Below are 12678 nucleotides of genomic sequence, written 5' to 3'. Positions count from 1 at the left end.
CGGCTCCGCGGGCCGCGATTGGCTGCGGGGCCGCGGCAGGTGGCTCCTCATTGGCGCGCGCCGCCCCTCGCCGGGCGTGTGGCCCCGCCCCCGGTGGCGCGAGTGCGGCGTGAGGGGGAATGGGGGACGGGCGGGGCCGGGTGACGCGGTGGGGCTGGCGGACCTCTGGGACGGACTGAGCTGGGAGGACGTGGAGTTGTCCTGTCTGCAAACATTCCAAACCCACCTGGACGTGTCCCTGTGTCATCTGCTCTGGGTGACGCTGCCTTGGCAGGGGAGCTGGACTAAATGATCTCCAGAGGTCCCTTCCAACCCCAGCTGTCCTGTGGTTCTGTGACAAGTACTTCAGTAATTTTAGTTGGAATGGTCTAAGATCTCATCTCTCACCAGCACTTTCTGTTTCATACCTGAGCAGAGGTTACTTATGTAGAGGGGAAGATAAACTCTAACCTTTGCTAATACTATCTTTAGGAAATTTGGGCCATACAAACAAAATCTTATATCTTTGCTAAGTGCACTAGAGATAGTGAAAATGGATGTTTATCTCCTGTGCTTTCCAAAGACTTGCAGCCTCGGTTTTTAAGTTCCAGAGCTGGGCTGAGAGTGCAGCCTGGGGCACAGCTACGCTCTGAAAGAAGCCCTGGATGCCGTGGCTGCATTGATTCCTTCTGTTTCCTTCTTCCCTGCAGGATCACAAGTTAAAACAAACACAAAAACCCAACAACAACAACAACAGCAGCAAAAAAACCCCAAGCAACAAAAATAACCCACCACAAAAGACACACAACAAACCCAAAATGCTCAAAAACTGTACCAAAATGTCCCATAAAAAAGCTTCTCTTCACATTTCCTCCCTCATTGCTTGCTTAGAGAGGAGCAGGTTTGAGGAGAAGCATTGGGTAACCTCTCCTTCTATAAATATTCAGCATATGACACCCCACAACAACGCCTCCCTTTGTGGAAGTGTTTTAATCTCCTTGGCATATTGCATTACGAAAAGCCAAAATGTAGCCTAGCATACTTCTGTTGACTACTTAGATTCCTATTTAAAAGCAGCAGTGAGAATCTGAACGAGATCTCAAGGAATCATTTATTCCAGTTGATTTGGCATGCACTGACACAAGGAAGCTCTGTGGAAATCAGTATGTTCAAACAAAATCCTCATGTGGTAGAATTCCACATATCCTAGGTGGCCAGTCATTAATAATACAGGTACAGTTACAGAACTAATTTTGAACCTGACATAATAAGTCATAAAATGTAGTCTTATTCTCCTTTACTGAAAATTTGTAATTTTTTTTTTCTTAGCTCCATGTAGGGAGCAAAACAATAATCTGTCGGCATTGGGAGGCATTGTTTTTTCTTTCTGGAGTAAACAAGTTCTTTTAGCCTTTTCCCACAGGCTGTGCCTGTTACATTTTTTAACCTTTTGCCTACTCCATTTGTGTTTAGCTTTCTTAAGGCATAGCCAAGGGTCACCATGTCTCAGTCAAAGCCTTACCAGCAATGCAGTACTCTTCTCCAATTTTGAGAGTATCTCACTTTTTTTGCTTGTTTGTTTTCAAAGCAGTTAATGGAAAAATCATTAACCTGAAACGCGTCCAGAAGAAAGCAGCCCCACATGACAGGCTCTACCAGTTACACAACAAAACCAGCTAGCAAGGATTGGAAGTTTGATTTTGTTCTGTATATATTTATAGAGCTTTTATTTGCATACTTTTTTTAGCTTTTTAAAAGGATATCAAAAACTGTACAAAAGATCCCCTTAATGTATCCACAGCTTTTCTTTTACCCCTTTTAGCCCGTTCAGTAGAGAAGTTAGATTGGATTTGACATGAGTTGCTCTTGAGAAGTTCATGTTAAGTGTACTTTTGAGCATGTTGTTCCCTGAGTGAACATTAAGTGGTAATTTAATAAATTATTGAAGCAGGTTTTTCTTTGTGGTGTGTTTTGTTTTGTTTTGCTCTGTTTTAATGTCAGAATTAGGCCATTTGACTTATAATTTTCTGAGTTTTTGTGAACCTCTTCTCTTCAGACACGTGCTTTTCTCCAGTGCAGGACTTTCCCGTCTTTCCAGGACCTGGAGGAAAATCACTGATCATCTCAAATTGATCATTTCAAATTGCTTTTGTGAGGGCCTGGTGGATTTCAGAGCAAGTTTCATTAGGTTTTGCCACACATTCTAAAATATATTCCACCTGTTTTTTTCCTAGTCTGAACTATGCTTCTTCCTATTTTTTTCATGCTAAATTCATATGTATTTTGGGTTATTATTACCACACTTCTGCTTTTATCTGTTATGGTCTGTTTCTGCACTATTTAATGATTGCAACTTCCTTTGTCTTATTTGCTAATGCTTTTGTCAAACTCCTTTAATTGTCTTTTATGTCCCATGATAGTTGAAACTGATTTCATAGCTCAACCTTTCTGATCTCCTCATATGTCCTTTTGGCTATTTACTTGTTCCCTTTTAATTTTTAGGCCATTATGTGCTTTTGAATAAGACAAGCCATGTATGTCAAAGGATGGCTCCTGTCTTTCTTCTAACCAGAGCAAGTAGTTGTAGCTGGTTTGGTTTTCAAACAGACAGGTCCTCTGCAATCTTTTATCCCTTAGATTATCTTCACAAATACCCTGCCTGCCATTTCCTGGAATTTCTTCCTGGCATTCTCACTGCTTTCGTTTCATGTTAGCCTTGTACTTCTGACCTTTGCAAAGAGAGATTTCTGAAGATTATTTGGCTGTCCTGTTATTCTCCTTATTTTCCCTCAGCCTTTGGCCAGGTCACCACATTTTTAACTCACTTACTGACTTTTGCTACTGTCAGTCATTAAACTACAACTTTTCCTTGCTGGATTTGAAAGCTGGTGCGCCTGAGTTCCCTTCCAGGTTTTAGCTGATAGACTCTAAGCTGTGCAGCAGTTACTCTGCATGGGATACTCTAACAACAGAGGCTTTCTGTAGATAGCAGTTCTGCAGCCCCTCATCCCTTGCTGCCAGCACACATCTGCACTCTCCTGAACTGCTGTCTGCGGCTGGGGGGATGGAGGAGAGCATTCCTGACTCCTCCATTCCTGGCTCCACAAGTCTTTAGTGCTAGTGCCCCCAGGGCTGGTGGTTTTGCCCACAGGGACACATAGATAAGGTAGCCAGGGCTGTATGAGCTTTAATAATATTTAGTGGTATCTAAATTTTACCCTCTGCGGAGGTGAGCTGTTGGATGATTGGTCTGTTCAGCAAATGAATGCTGCTTCTCCCTGAGAAGGGAGTCTCCATATCCCATTCCTCATTTCTGGGTGTGCAGGTGGCAGGGGCAATCCTCCTAGCTCCAGGGGACATATACATATGGCAATATGCCCTCCTGCTGTCATCCCAGAAATGCACCTCAGGAATTAGTATTTCTTGACCTCAGTGGATTCAGATCCAGTTGCTAAGTAAAGCAGCCTGCAATATTTCTCATTTTCAGGCACCTCCTGTCTTCCTCTTGACATGGCTTTGCAGGCACATGCACGATGGTGTTCCACCTTCCTGGCAATAATGGACATTGCAGAGCAATCTACTAATGCTAGTAATGCAGTAGTTAAGCTTGACAATAAAATCAGTGCTAAAGGATGTATCTAATACAAATCTTAACAAATGTCTTTTTAGGGGATAAGAGCGGTGCCTTTTCCCATCTGTGAAAAGAATTGCAATAAAACATTATTTGGAATGTTGCTTGCCAGACAAGGGCACAAAAATTAAATGAGTTGTTAAAGAAACTGTGACTTCAGGACTGAAGGAGTTAATATTTCCCTGCTGTGGTAGCTCCAAAGCTGCAGAAAAATATGAAGAAAAGATACACTGCTTAGACAGTCTTCCTAGACCTTGTAATGAATACCTGTTCATTAGAGTGGGCAGAAATCCCATGTTAGGTAGACAAGATTGACTAGAGCCACTATGACATTTAATCAGCTGCAATCTCAAACTGAGCCAAGTGAGAGCACAGCTTGATGTGACACATGCATTTCTCTTTGCATCTTTGATTACCAATACATTATCCCTACATGCTGGCATGATGCTTGAGTAGTTTTATTCCATGTGGAGCACACAGCAGTAACTAAGTAGATTGAACACCTGAGAACACTGAGAAGGGAGTCTGTGTTACAGAAATAATGAATAACATCTGTAAAATGCATGCTCAGTGCTGACATGTTTGTGAAGGCATCCTAGTAGAAATATGACTTTAGTATTAGTCTTAAAAAACTGAAATAAATGCCTAAAACCTAAGTAACCCAAGAAGAATCTATACCTCTTTTTAGAAAACACTTTCTGAAATTCAGAAGTACTTAGTGCTGAAAAATATAGCTGCAGCTTCTAGAGGTAACAGTTCTCACTGTGACTGACAGTGGAGCACAGTAATGCACAAAATCAGCATGTATCATTTGAGAGATCCACACTTTATGGGTAAAATCTGATCAATTAGGATAAATTAGCACATTATGGAGCTAGAGGCATTTCATCATCTGCGGTATGGTAGGATCTGGAGTAGGATCAAATAGCAAAATAAAACATGTATTTCCAGCTGAGGCCTAGCAAATAAGGCAATGGTCTTACAAAACCATTAGAAAAAGAACCTGCTCTATGAATGGCCAAAAGAACATTATGATGTGGGCATTGCAATGGACAGAATCAAGAGTTAAAAAGTAAAAAAGATGCAGAATGGATCTGGAAAAAAATTTTCATTGCCAAGACATAAATATTGGCAATTTTGCAGCTATTGTGATTAACAATGATTGTAGGCAAGCCAAGCAACATCTGGGCAGCAGGAACTAAAGCAAGGGTACTACCTATAACAACGAAAAAAGAAAGTATTTTGTCAGCATAGAAGACAAGCATTTCAGGCAGTTGTTGCAATTATCACTGCTGTCCCTTGCGTTACACGCAAAAAGACCTGTCATGACTAGATTACAGGTGGGTGGGGCTGAATACTTGAAACTTTTATTAGCATAGTTATTCCTGTTAGTATAAACTCTGTAGGTAGAAAGCACACCAGCTCCAGGCTCTGGTCTATATCACACGTGCATAGGAAACAGCTAGTTCTGTGCTGTGAAAAGCTCTCGTCCAAAATCATATAGACAAGGGGAAGCAGAGTACAGCAGTCTGGCAGAGAAGCAGCTGGGTTTGTAGTGAGGCTGTTCTTTTGCTCGGTGCCTGAGAAGCAGCTGGGAGGGCTGGAGGCCACGGCTCAAGGGTGGGACAGCTCCCCACTGCTGGGCTCACTGCCAGAACGAAACCTTGTGTGAGGGGTGGGAAAACACCAAACCAACCCGAAACAAACAAACAAAACCCCTGCTTAAACTTACAGTACAGCTATTCTTAAGGTCAAGTTTTCTCCTGGGAATTTTTTTTTTTTCCTAGAAGTCAACCAGCTATAGATGAAGGAGGGCCCCTGCTTGAGTAGCACTGCATATATGCAGTGCAGCAGAACCTTCAGGCAGCTGGAGGATGGGACCTTCATATGATGAGACTGCTTTCAGTCCTCAATTAGTCAGCATGGTAAAGAGAGAGACAAATTTGAAACTGAAATTGTATATGCCAACTTCCTGCTGAAATAAGTGTGGCAATGATGGCTATACTGATGTGTGTTTTACTGTCATGAAGACTGATACTAAGTGTTTTAAAAGTATTTTCTGGGCTGAAGTTCATCTTGCAGTTTACTTATATATAATATTGCTTCAAATTAGATAATTTCAGATTCTATTTTTAAACATAAAACTATATTGCTAGGGTTGTTTAGAAGAAATCAGGTTTTAAACATAGGGGAAAGTCTGATTAATGGGTTTATTCACAAGTTGTTTATACTTGCAGTTGGTAATGTGGATACAGTACTGGACTACATGGATATATTGATTACTATGCGATAAATGGACCTTTAAAAGTGTCTTCGTTTTTTAACTTACACAATCCTCTTAAGTAAAGAAGTTGTTACAATAAATGGTCATTTTTAATAGTCATGTGCCCACCTCCCTGTGAGAAGAAGCACCAAACCGTTGTTTCTAGTACCACACCACTGCATTGCTGGTATCCCTGGAGCAATTGTGGAGGATTATCTTGTGTTTGGGAAGGAAGGGATGAGGGCTGCTTGTTCAGTCAGGTGCACTCTGTACTTTATACTCCTAAATCAGGTCAGCTGGGGTAAGAGAGCCTTTTCTTATAAAATTGCTTGAAAATTCACCTCCTTCACTGAGCTGAGGAAACTCCTGTTAAATGACATATAATCACTTCATTGCTGCTGTTATCATGTCCAGAGGAGCAGAACGGGAGGGCTGGTGATGCTCTCTCAGCAGGCTGTACCTCCTAACAGGTATCAAACTGGGCTGCAAAGCAGAGTTGATTTCCTCATCCTGGAAAAGCTGCCTTGGTGATGAATCCAACAGGAGTAAAAAAAAAACAAGGAAAAAATACTTTTGTATTTTGTTTTAAAAAAACTATTTCCAGTTTCTGAGGAAGGTCTATCAGTGATGTGACATGGACTTCTCAAGTAAGGCTGGGAGGAGACTTGCTTTCTCCATTGCTGCCTAGCAAAGTGTGTGCTGAAACACTCGTGCTTTATGAAGAAACTTTATCACTGATTTTCTCCCAAGATTTGTATGTCCTTCTTAAAGTGCTTTGACCAATACAAACATCCACTGACTATAAGGAAAAGGATAGAGTCAGGGTTCTGACTGATGGCAGAAAGGGAGGTGTCAAAGCTGAGAGACAGTGGTAAATAATGACAATCATTTTAGTTATGTAATCCTTTTTTCAGGACCCATGGGTCTTTATTGAGCTGCATATAGTATAAATTGAGTAGAAAGTGATAAGTATACAGGTTTCTGGCATGGTTTGCTACTAATAAATTAACTTACTGTAGGCTCTTTCCTGGAACCTTTGCTTTCCTCAGTCTAAACAACCTAAGTGAGGCTGGAGCATGGCCAGGAGCAGGGGATCATCCCTGATAGAAAAGTACAGTTCTGTGCTTCTCTCCTCTTTCAGTCCTTCCCCAGTTAAAGAACAACCACCTAAACTACTGCCACTAGAAAACTGAACATAAATATTGGTAGACTTATTCTAGGGGGAAAACAAAAAGTTGATTATCATGTTTGAGACAGAAATGCATGATTACACCAGGGCTCACTTCAGTCTAATTACAGTATCCTCAGTTGTTTTAAACTTCAGGTCAGTTTTTTCTCTCAATGGATTGGCATTTCTCTTGCTCACTGGAAAAATGGGAGAGCAAGATGGTTTCTAAGATGTCCCTGACTTACTAGAGGAAGCCAAAGGTCTCTGAATTGGTGATGCATATCCAAACAGGGACCCTGAAATCACCTTTGGCCTATTTCCTTGAGTAAAAAAAAAGGGGAAAATTCAGTAGGCAATGTATAAACAAACCAGGGCATACATGATGAATAACTTGAAGGTAAACATGCCAAAGTCCTTTCCAAAGCTACTGGGATCAAAGTGAAATAAGCAATAGGTCATAGCGGAGTTCTAAAAAGTCATTCAGGACTCAGCATAGAGTCATTTAGGTTTGCACAAGGCCTAACAGAAAAAAAAAAGAAAAAAAAAATAGGTAAATATTCAAGTGTGTATACTTACAGAAGAATAGATGCATTTTACTCATGTACCCAAATGTGCACATACCAAATTGAATTGGGTTGTTATAGACAACCTCCAAACTATTTAGAGAGGATCTTTTCATATTAGAAACGTTTAAAATGTTGTGTCCCACAGACGTCCGAATTCACCCTTATATGGATATTGATCTTTCCAATAAACATTAATGTTAGCTGGTGATTCTATAGCTTCAATTCACAAAAGCTATCTTGTTTTTTACAAGAGATATCTTGTTTTTCACACTAAGTGCCATATAAATTAAATACTCTATCCAAAAGCTACTGATCCTTCGCACCTGGGCTGGACAGTAGTGTCTGCCCTCTATGCAGAGGGAGTGTTAGCCCTTGCAGAGTGGAAGCTAAACCTTTCACACATAGCAGGAAGTTCAATAAAACCAAACCAAGAAGATATGTGAAATAGATCAATGCCCTTACTGTGACCCCCCTCTGTGACTTTGGTGCTGCTTTCTTTCTCAGATTGTCCCTCTTGAAGGCTGTGCAGAAGTACATTTTTATAACCTGCTGAAAGCAGTTCCTTCTTTTCTCTCAAAGCTCAGGAGGAGGCAGTGGGAGCATCACCTCTGCATCACATGGAAACCCTGTGATCTCAGTACTTGCTAAGATCAGGGTAGGGAACCCCATCAGCTCCTTCCTTAGGCTGGGTTGGTCAGACCCACACAACAGCCTCCTGGGAGCATGTTGCAAGCTTCCAGCAGTGTAGGCTTATTTAATGCTCTTTGGACTAAAAGAGGGACTGTCACTTTGCAGGAGGGTGCCCTGATGGGGGTTGCTATGCAGCACTTCCATACTCAGTGGCTGCTCTGCACAAATTTCTGCCACATCATTCCTCAAGGAGGCTGCTACAGCAGTGCTTATCACAGAGCTGGAAAAAGTCTCACTAGATGTAATCCTCAGTGTTTAGGTTAGCAAAAATATTTCTTCTGGGAATTCCTAATATTGACCATCTTGAAGCTGAGGAGAGGAGTGGGGTTGTGTTTTCCCTGGAGAAGCACCTTCTTTAACAGTCACTATGCATTATTAGGAACAGCTTTTATACTTGTTATTTGATAATCCTCCCTTGCCTTCCCTTGCCTTGCCTTCCCTTCCCTGTCACTGTGATCAGAATTTTGCACCCTCTCTCTCTCAATGTACATCTCATAGATTTTCAGAAGCTGTTTCAAAGCCAGTCAGTTCACACATTGTGACTCAGCCCCAGACCTTGATAATGTAAAAATTCAAGATTTTGTGGTCTAATTTTCACTCTCTTTTGAAAGCTGAATTATAATTGGAGATCTCGTTTGAAATTAAAGTCTTATTTATCTCTTTTTTTTCACAAAGGTTTCACTCATGTTTGACATCTATTTCTGTAAGGCCTTCCTGTGGTTCATAGGATAGTGCACTATGAATGCACTATTAATAGTATTATTATACTATAATAACTTATTTGCATTTTAAGGCAGTGAGTTTTTTTACTATGTTTAGGGAACACCGTTTTGCCTGGTCTTGTTACAGGTTTTAACCATATTGCACCAAAAGACAGCAAATATTCTCCACATGTACCATAGGTAAAGATACAGATTTAAACAGAGAAAGTTGATTGTTCCAGTTATTTGTGGCTTAAAAGTTTTTGAATTAATCTTTGGAGTTCATCCATCAATCTTGATCTGCTCATTCAGTGCCAACTGCTTGTGGTAGGGTGAGATGAATACATGTCATATTTGAGGCCCAAAGAGACCATCACAAGCATTTAAAATTGATTTCCAGATTACTGCAGACTGTTGAACTCATCCACTTGCTTCTGCACTAACCTTCTGTCTACTAAGGGACACTACTAAACATGATGCAAAGGGAATGACAAACCCCTTTTCTCCTTTTATGTTTTATTCCAATGAATAACAGCTTCACTTTTGAAACTACGGTTACCTTATTTCCATTCTGCAGCTCCATGAATTTTGCACCCAGAAATTTGCCTGCATTTGTGCTCTGGTGTGTCTCTCTCTGCTTCTGGAACATGTGATTTTTCTCCCTGTCAAGATTCTTGTAGACAATAATCAAAGTCACCTCTCAGCCATCTCCAAGCTAAGCTGAACAGATCACGGTCTTTAATGTAATCTCCATGGCAGGCATTTTGTTTTGGTTTTTTTCCTGCAACTGAACCCTGGACCATTTAAAAATATTAAAGTTATATTAGTTGGTGCCATTAAAAAATTATACTTGAGGCCCGAATGGTGGGGTTTGCATGACATTTTCTCATCTTTAATATATACTTCCTAATCTCTTTGGATGGCAACAGGCTGGTGGTTGAAGTGAGACCAGATTGCAAAAGATCAGCACTGCCAAGAGTTTCTTAAAGCTGATGGGTCATCCTTGTCACTTCTCTAAAGGGAAATGCTGTTCTCTTTGTCTCCATTGTAACAGCTGATGTTCCTACAGGGTAAATTTATTTTAGTACAACAGGTGAAATAAATAATTGGATGAGTAAATAACTGATTATAACAGAATTTACAACAGAGACAAGAACCCAGACAACAACATGACATTAGAAAGTCTGGGTAAATGCACTGGAAATCACTAGTCTTCCTTTGCATGCCTTAGCAAGGAGACCAGCATTAAAATTGAAACTGCAAAATTCTACAGCAGGGAAGGAGTTAGGCTTTACAGCTGCAGTTGTTTTTACCAGTGACCACAGACCCTGAAGGACAGGAAGACTCAATTAGGCAGGAGTGTGCCAGGCCAAAACAATGCACAGGCTTACCACAGATGGTGAGTCACCAGCCTCTTAATAAACTATTTTCCTCAACAAAAAATGGAACTGATCTCAGGCTAGCATTGGTTGTTTTGGAAAAAAACCAAAGAGCTCCTGTCCATCTAGATGAATGAACAGATAATTTTTTTTTCTATCTTGTCTCCAGCCAGCTGGAGTATGGCACCTTTAACAAACAATGCACTGAAGTTATCTATGAGTAACCTGAAAAGTTGGACATAGCCTAAAATCCTTGTCTTCAGCTCTTTGTCACAGCTTTTAATGCAAAATCTTTGCTTGTGATCTTCAGACATTAGTTGTTATTGTTACTGCCTCTTGTTTGCCCTGCTGTATTGCCTGAGGTGCTCAGCCAGCAGTTATGCTGCCCTGGAAGATGATGCTATTCAGGCATATAACAGGACTTTCTGAGCCTCAGGACAATTCTTATGGTACATTGTTGTGGGACATAAAAAGGGGGTGAACTGGGATGGGATAAAGGAGAGGAAAGATATAAGAAAGAAATGAATGTTGACTAAAGAGCAAAATTACAAGTTGCTCTTGGGACGGGAGGGGAGGGGAGTTGTTGGCTGCTGTTTTGGTTGTTTTGGTTTTTTTTTTTTTTTTTTGTTAGTTTTTTTTTTTTTATTTTAAGTGTGTACCTCAGGGGGAAAAAAGCATGGTTATTTTCTCATTATGTGCAGCGGTTTAAGATGGTTGCCAATACAAGTTTCCTAAAAGGGCTGTGTCTTGATTAGGCACTTGAGTATATTCTGGAAAGCTTTTCTCTCAGATATCTCATTTATTAATTTTCTGGCACTGGAGGGAAAGACTATCATCTGCCTGCCGAGGGTCTGGCATGACCCATGGCTTCCTAACCAAGTCCTCTGAAAAGTTAATGTGTGTCCAACAATGGATGGACTTGGCTCATTCTTTGTCATGATCATATTAGAAGAGGAATTAGAAGTGGGAATGAAAGAGAAAGCCTAGATGGGTTTTGTTTTTGTTTTTTTTTTCCCTCTTCAGTTTTCCTATTTGGATGTTCTTGTATATGATTGTGGTTCTCCAGAGAAGCCTCCTTTTTTAACTGCTGAGGCTATAAAGATGGGTGTACCAGATTTATTTGCCTTCCTAACAGAAGAGGCTATAAACCCACAAGATGGGCCTGTGGGGCAGAAACGTGGTAAGAGAAAGGTGGAATAGCTCATGGTAGATGTTGAGATGCAGAGGAAGAGGATGGGGAGGGACATGCATGTCCCAGTGATGAAGGACCATGAGGACTAAAGGAACAGGAACTTTCATGAACAGAGCAAATAAAGGAAGGACAGAAGTGGGAGTAGGACAGGAGCAGCTGGCAGGAGAAAAGAGGCATGAGACTGCCTATGGTCAGAGCAGAAATCCTATGAACAACATTCTTGAAGTCCAAGTTTGCTCAGTTATGCTTGCTTGGACCTAAATCATATGCTGTTTCTCCATTTCTGGTACCGCATGCTGTTCCTGCAAGGACTCTGAGCCAGACTCACCACTGTTGTGATGCTGCCGGGTCTGATGACAATCCAGATGTGAACGCCAGTGTAACCATGTGCAGGCTCAGATGTAATGCCAGGGAAGCAGAACCAATCCCTCGGAGTAGGAGGGGTTGATTTTGCTTCTGTGGTCACTAGTAAGTCCAGCAAACAGAAAAGGCTATGCAGGCTGCTTGCCAGACACCAGCAGTTTCCAGAGGAATAGTACCTTGGAAGATCTCAGGGGGGGCAAGGGAAATTCATGCTGAGGCAGCTTGTGTGAAAGCACTCATTTGTCTGGCACTGAAATCCTAAATTTGTCTAGTGGCTGAACTGTGTGAATGATGGGCATTAAAGGCTTGCTTGTTGCTTCCCAAAACAGAGGTCTGAGTATTCAGGCTGCACAGAGATAACAGTTCCAGGTATAATTTGAACAGGTAGCTGTGGGCTTTTACTGTGACCAACACATGGCATTCGAATATGGCCAGTGCTCGGGGACTGTAAAGGAATGATGTAAAAACAAGCAGGATCCTTTTATGTTTTTCTTTTTATTTCTTTATAAAGAAAGGAGAGGATGGGCATGCCAAACCAAAATGGCAGAATACAGACAAAGGTGAGCACTGAGGCTTCTCCTTGGGGGCCATCAACAGTAAACTCTTGCCTTGGTAGGGTACAGCTCCCCATCCCTCCTGCCAGGAGGAACCCAGCATGCAGCCAGCCCTTCAGCACAATCACAGCTCTTTGAAGTTAGTTTGCACAGTTTCACAATACCATCGGCCCATGTCATGGTGGGGCAGCA

At 41.4% G+C, this 12678-nt stretch overlaps 1 long non-coding RNA gene across 1 annotated transcript in view; it reads left to right on the top strand.

Moving 5' to 3' along the window:
- LOC137471142 (uncharacterized) overlaps positions 1 to 12678 on the top strand; it is a 35084-nt gene that overhangs the window by 666 nt on the left and 21740 nt on the right. The gene's annotated exons all lie outside the window — the stretch shown is intronic.

This window comes from Anomalospiza imberbis, chromosome 3, assembly GCF_031753505.1.
Source record: "Anomalospiza imberbis isolate Cuckoo-Finch-1a 21T00152 chromosome 3, ASM3175350v1, whole genome shotgun sequence".
Taxonomy (NCBI): Eukaryota; Metazoa; Chordata; class Aves; order Passeriformes; family Viduidae; genus Anomalospiza; species Anomalospiza imberbis.
Note: the sequence above shows the minus strand (reverse complement) of the source record. Positions and strands in the feature narration are given on the sequence as shown.